The following is a 7,455-nucleotide window of genomic DNA, read 5'->3' as shown; positions in this document are numbered from 1 at the left end:
TTGTTTGTCGATCTATATTGGATCTTTTGCGTCGAGGCATGGTGGAAAATTATCAGTTTACGCGATACAAAACGTTCTAAGGAAAAAGCGGTGAATGTGTAGCACCCAAAAAATAGTAAAATGTAGTTGGCAAAAATGTTAATCAAACAGACCGAATTAAGAATTTTTAATTTTGGGTAAGAGTTTTGAAGTGGCTAGTTTAAGTTGGAATAATATGAAAAAGAGCGCTCACGTGAAAACAGAGGCAAATCGTAACTCGCAAATGAATACTGCTGGCAGTACTGTGCAAGCAGTCGATAGGAGCTCGCCACAGCTGATTTTTTCCAGCTGGGTGTGTTTCACATTTTTTTGCTGGCTCAAGCCAAATCCTAGGCGAATTGAGAGTAGTCTATTTATGTTGGGGGCGCGGAATTTCGAGGAAAATATTATAAGAAAAATCGTCCGAAGTCAAAGAGAGCACACGTCAAATTTGGTGAAATTCGGTTGAAAATTGTAGGAGTAGAGGTGGTTCACACAACACACACAGAGACAGACAGACAACTTGTCTTTTAATATATGATAGATAAATTTCGTTGAGACTTTTTTTAAAGATTGTACATTGTCGTTTATATTTGAAGTTTTAATTCCCTTTTCTCCCTTTGGTTCCTTGTAAACAGAATTCTATAACAATTGAAGTTTTAGTTTTTTTCTTTTCTTTTTTTTTTGCATTCAAAAGTTAGCATGCAAAATCTCGATTTTTAATCAAAAATATCTTCACTATTGACATGAGTTCAAAAAATCGGTTTTTTATTCCGGTTCTGTTGTGTCTGACGATTAAACAATAGATATTTACGCATCTTTGTTGCTGGATCGCAATTAACATCTCTAGAAGATATTGGAATTTTTTGTGGGTCCTATGTTGCCAACAGCAAACTGGAGCATGTTCACTAAATGTTCTTAAATACACAATGGGTCATCAGCGAGTATGAACACACAAATTGTCAGCTGGTAATCCAACCAATGTCATATCTATATTTTGTGGGTCTGTGAATTTAAATCCAAGCGAACATCATAAAGAGGTGAGTGGTGACTCATTAAACATGACGTAGTCGAAAGTTTGACAGTTGGTTTTTTAGAAACAGGAACCTATTTTGTAGTTAATAACAGGCTTTATTAATTATTCTTGTCTTAATGACAACAAATATTTACTGTAAGGACTCTTATCTAATCGAAACCAATAGAATTTCAATGGGGAATCTCGAGACACTACACTGAAATGAACGTCCCGAAACTGTTGTTCGTCTCTCTCTATTTCCGGGGACCATTTCAAATATTCCACCTACACAAAAGCTATTGATTCCTTATGAAGATACAAAATGTCGATTTTACATGCATTTGGAGACATATTGTTACTTTTTTAGATGTTATAGGTTGTGGTGTCATCTAATGAAACTCCGCCCAGAAGGCTGTAATCTTATCGTGGTAGGAACCCGGTAAAGAAATATATGGAACAAGATGATAACTTTAAATACGTTTATTGTGGTCACACGCATATATACACAAGCTGAATGGAAGCGGTTGATGTACATTTGTTCATATATCTACATGCATTTGCGTGGGTTGTGTGTTAGCTGTTAACCCTGGTGAGAAGCTCACGGAGAGTGATGTTAGAACCAGTGCAGTGTGTTGGTGCTGTGTAGATGTTGTCGACGATGTTGGTGAGAGACATCAGTGGTAGCGACAAAGATGGAGGTCGCTGCAATGTGGTCAGTGGTTAGACCTTAGAAAATCTGAGACCAACTGACGTCGAGCCAAGGAAGAGATGAGCTTTTATAGCTGATGATAGGCTCAAATGCTTGTTTGGAACGGACTGTCTCACGTAACTTATTTGCAGGTTGCGATTGGTTGGGTTGCATATTGGCGTGCGATAGAGTAAGAGACAAACTGCGCCAATACCAACCAATCGGAGTGGTAGATACAACAGGGTCCAAAACAGCGCCAAAAGGTTAGCTGTTACCTGCTACATTCGTATGTACTTATATATAATAGAGAGAGGAAGTTCACTAGAGATCGCTACACTTAATGTCATTCTCAAAAGTATAGACGGCATCAAGTTAAATGAAATTATATTAACTGGAAATCGCAACCAAACTGCAGATTACGGTGTCAAAATTTACCTAGATAAATGATGTCTTAAATAAGTGTAATGCTTCAGATTTATAGGGAAGGTTAAAGTACAAGTTGCGATGTTCAAGCTTTTGCCAAAATTTATTGGTAGTGTTAATAATACAGAATGGCTCTTATGAAGAATCGAAACTGCTTCTTCGTTATGTTACTCTCCTTTCCTTAATAAATATCGAGAGACTACCTACTGACTAAGATGATTCGAAAAACTGTAAAAGAGTAAGAACCAGAGAGCTGACATTTTGACGTTTTGTATAATACAGCATCAGAACTAAGTATTTGACTGTCTGATAATTATCACTGAAAGAAATTATATGGATTTTAAAATAACAGTTGCGGATCTTTTATGGAAACATTTAGATACAAATAGATATCAAAAGGTTGCGGCTACTTCAACATATAAAATGTACACGGGAAAGAGGAGAAATATTTTTATAGTAGGATTCCAAACACATAAAGTGATGAAAGCTGTAGAACATAGTTTCCGGTAAGCTAGTCTGCAATTTGACTTTCATTTCCAGTCGAAGCTAGTTTACTTATATATGTATATGTATGTGTGTGTGTATAATATATATATAAATATAATATATATATATATAATATACATATACATATATGATATATATACATATATATATATATATATATGTATTTATATATATATACTATATATATATTACATATATATAATATATATATATATATATGTATGTATGTATATATATATATATATATATATATATATATATATATATATATATATTTGTAGTTTCAGCTCAGAGCTGTGGCCCAGCTGGGTTACCACCGTTTTGCTACACTGTTGTTACTGAGAGCCTCCTCCAATATGTGGCACTTGGTGAAGAATGGAGTTTGGTGTAGCTACCCTCATTTGCACCTCTTGCGGTGAGTTTGGTTCATCTGGGATTCTCGACAGGAAGAGATCCAGCCTTGATTTTAAAACGCCTACATCTACTTTGTGCAGGTTCCTCAAGCTCTTTGAGAGAATATAAAAAACCGGCGGGCCCCTGAAACCCAGGCTGTTGCAGTAACTGGTCCTGAAGCGCGATGGCATTGCTGGGATCTTTGGCACTATGCAGTATCGATCCGTTCTGGCATTGGTGTAGCTTTCAATGCCAAAATTAGGCACAGTTCCTTCCAGGATCTTCCAGATGTATATTACTGCACACCTCTCCCGCCTTGGCTCCAGAGAGTAAAGTCTTAGCTGTTTCTTTCCCTGTAGCTGAGCTGTTGCAATTAGACGATCTTCTTTGTGAAGCTTCTCTGGATTGCTTCAAGATCCGCTGTTAATTTTACACTGTTGGGTGACCATAGCTGGGAACAGTAATCCAGGTGGCTGATGATGAATTCCTCTAGAGGACCATTGTGGTTTCCTTATCTCTTGTTCTGAATGTTCTCTGGATCCAGCCAGCCAGTCGTCTGCATTTTGTCACCATCCTGGTGATGTGCACTTGGAAAGAAGTATCATCACGGATGTCGATACCCAGGTCCCTCAATGATTTAGGCTCTGAGATTGTAATTACCTGTGGGCCAGTGTGCCCTGTAAGTTTCATATTCAGTTTTGGACGCTGGTAGCACAAGGCTTGGAATTGTTCAGCATTAAACTGCATATTATTATCCACAGCCCATCTGTAAATTGAGTCCAACTCCTGCTGCAGATGTGCAACATCGCTGGGGTTCTGTATTTTCTGCGAAACATTCGTATCGTCTGCGTAGCTAGCAAGGGTGGCTATCCGAGCGGTTGAGGGCATATCTGAGAGGGCCACTATGAAAAACAGTGGCCCCAAGACAGTGCCCTGTGGAACACCGCTCACTATTTGTGTTCTCATTGAGGTGGCTCCATTGGTCACTACTGCCTGACTTCTATCTTTCAGAAAGTCATGTAACCACTCTCCAAGCTTTTCAGCTATGCTGAGATCACGCAGTTTGTAGCATATCATACCATGATCCACTTTGTCAAAAGCTTTTGCAAAATCAACGTATATTACGTCCACATTTGAGTTGTTGAGTAACTGCCTCAACACCCAGTCATAACGTAAGAGCTGGGTCAGGCAGCTCCTACCTGGTCGAAAGCCATGCTGGGTATCACTCAACAAGTTATTTTCTTCAAGGAATGCGATTAGTTTCCCTCTGAATATCCGTTCCATAACTTTGCTGATGTGTGAAGTCAGAGAGATAGGCCTATAGTTTTTGGCATCTGCTCGGCTTCCCCTTCATGGATTTGGCATATTATTCCCTCCTTTAGCTTGCTTGGTAGTCTGCCATTTGCAAGAAGGCTCTGGAAGAGAATCTGGAGGGTTTTGCCAGGACATGCCTACAGGATTTGGGGAGGATTGCTGAGAAACCATCAGGACCAGCAGTTGAGTTTGCGTCCACCTCATCTATGGTAGAGATTATTAGTATATCTTCTTCGCTAATGCTGATGTATTCCATTGTAACTGCCTCGCTGGTTACAGGTGAGGCGGCAAAGAAGTCCACTGGTTCGTTACTTGTGTGTATTCCAACGGGGTGGAAAAGACACTTTTGAACTGGTCATTCAGTACCTCACTGATCCTGGTTGGACTATCTGTGAGGGAGCCATCCTTTTGGAAGAGGAGTCCTATCTTGCAGCGTTTCTTTCGCGTAATGAAAGAAGGCCTTTAGGTTTGATTTAATGTTTTTTTATAACCCTGGCTTCTTCCTTTCCCTTGTAATCTTGTTCCTATTTGTTTTGGCCTTGTGCTCTGGGGCATATTTCTGGGATATGGCATGCACAACAGACATGAAATATTCTAGTTTCATGCCAATATCTGGAGTGGAGAGACATTTCGGCCAGTCTTGTCTGAGGATCTCTTTTTGGATCGATTTCCAGTCTGCTTTGTGGAAGTTCAGATTGGAGAGATTTCGAGTGCTTCCTTTAGGCTGCATGTCTCTGGCTACTTTCGGCTCAAACATAGACAGCTCTATTATGTTGTGATCCGAGACTAATGTCGGCATCACTTTCATATCATGAACGATGTCCATATTGTTCGTGAAGCAGAGATCCAAAATTTTATTTGCCCTAGTTGGTCTGAGTACAACTTGCTTCATGAATAGGGCATTGGTGAGGTTGAGCAGGGACTCCACCTGTGCTTGTTTGCAATGAGTCATTCCTGAGAGCATGAGGCCTTCAGGCCATTTAACGTTGGGGAAGTTGAAATCACTCATAAGATATATGCTCACGTGGTGTTCCAGTTTCATGAGGATTTCTTTAATTCTTGTGAAGCAATCTTCAAACTTGCCTATATGGCTTGGAGCATCCGGTGGGCAATATGTATTGCATATGACTATATTGTGTTGTCTTATGTATACAATTAGAGTGTCACATACTGAATTTGAGTATGACAGTAAGACCTAGAGTGTGAGGTCATCACGGATGTATACAGCAACTCCACCATGGCTCCTTTCCCTTCTGTCTGTTCGCAGTATGGCTCGTTTTGGTACTTGTACTTCTGCATTCTCTATATCAGGGCTGAGGTGAGTTTCCACGAGTGCTAAGCATAGGGCTTGATTGCATGCAGCAAAATCTCTCAGGAAAAAAAACTTTGCTTTCATTATGATGCAACAGGCCCCCAATATTTAGTAAAAATATTGGCGTGACGATTGTTCAGGCGTTAGGGGAGGTCATCCCATGTCCGTTGACTGGTGGTCTTGCGCAGTGGTGGGAAAGGTTCCTTGTTTGCGCTTGGTATAGCCAGATTAGCTGCTGCACAATATTTTGCGCCATGCACAAAAAGGACTCTTGTTCAGCTGCTGCCTTGTGCATAACCGTCGAAGAGCGCACTTCTTTTGTATATTTTTTTCTTTGGAGACGATTGTTGTCTTTTCTCAGGGACGTTTTTCTCCTTAAGGCCCCTGTAATTTTGGTGGGCTCTAGAGTGAGCAACAGGCAATTTTTGCCGTCTTCCCCATGCCAACATTTGCCTTGCAGGTAAAATTTGCAGGTCCTTGAGTGCCCTCCAAACTTCTCTCTTCTATGGTTTTGGATTACATTGGATTCTCCATGGGGTTTTCTGCTTTTTATTTGGTGGGTTGGGGTTTCGGGTATTTCATTTTTTCCTTTTCCTTTTCCCCCCTTTCCTTCTTTATGTTCGTGTTCGTGTTCTGTCCTTCCTTTTCATGTGATGGGAATTTCATTTCTCTGGTTGTCCAATGGGGTGAGGGCTCCGTTCCTTTTTAGGACCACTGGCTCAGAGGGGCTTCTGGTTGCTGCTTCCTTGCCCCCCCCCCTATCCTTTTCTGTCTGGTCGTTCACAGGGGTGGGGGATCCATTCTTTTGAGGAACCACTGGATCAAAGAGACTTCTGAGTTTTGTTTCCTTTTCTCTATCGTTATCAGCCTTTCCACAATAGCTTTCCATTATGACATCCAGGGTGTCTGATAAGCATATAGGATCGGATAAATTCATTTTTCTTTCGCTCTATCTGATCAATGGTTCTACAAAAGCCATAGTGTTTCAGTGCAGCAGTGATGATGTTGTTTGGCGGATCGCCACTAGCAATAACCCATGCTCGCAACAGAAAATTCAATTCTTTCTTCCCTCACTTTGGTGCCATATTCGTGTTTTAAGCCCAGAGGGGGAGTAGAGGATAGTGAGGAAGTGAGAGATACAAGGAGGAAGAAAAGAAAAAAAAACAGAGGGGAGAATAGGGAAAGAGAGAGGGAGATATGAAGGAAAGAGAGAGAGTGATATGAAGGAAAGAGAGAGGGTGATATGAAGACAAGAGAAGGGAGTGTGTGATGTTAGCGAGACAGAGGTAGGTAGAGGAGGAGGAGAAAAAGAGAGACAGAATGAGGAAGATGAGGGGAAGAGAAAGGGAGACAGAGGGAGGGAGAGGATGGGAAGAGAAAGGGAGGGAGAGAGAGTGAGAAGCAGGAAAGGATGAAGTGATGTTGAGAGAGACAGAGGAAGGGAAAGAGAAGTGAGAAAAGGAGGAAGATATGAAAGGGAGGGAGAGAGATGAGAAAAAGAGGAAGATATGGAAGAGAGAGGGAAAGAGGTAGGTATAAAGAGAGATAAAGGGAGGGAGAGAGGAGCGAGAAAGGGAGAAATATATGTGAGTGAAGGAGAAAGGAAGAGGTAGGTATGAAAGAGAGAGTGGGAGAAGGTAACGAAGATGTGTACGAAAACGAAAAACAAAATTTATAATTCTAAATAATTCTAGAGAGATAAAATAAAAAAAAAGAAACGATAGTGAAAAGAAAGTGGTTTCGTAATGATTTCTATTTTTCAAATAGAATGAAAATATATATATA

Source organism: Octopus bimaculoides, chromosome 8 (genome assembly GCF_001194135.2).
Source record: "Octopus bimaculoides isolate UCB-OBI-ISO-001 chromosome 8, ASM119413v2, whole genome shotgun sequence".
Taxonomy (NCBI): domain Eukaryota; kingdom Metazoa; phylum Mollusca; class Cephalopoda; order Octopoda; family Octopodidae; genus Octopus; species Octopus bimaculoides.
Note: the sequence above shows the minus strand (reverse complement) of the source record.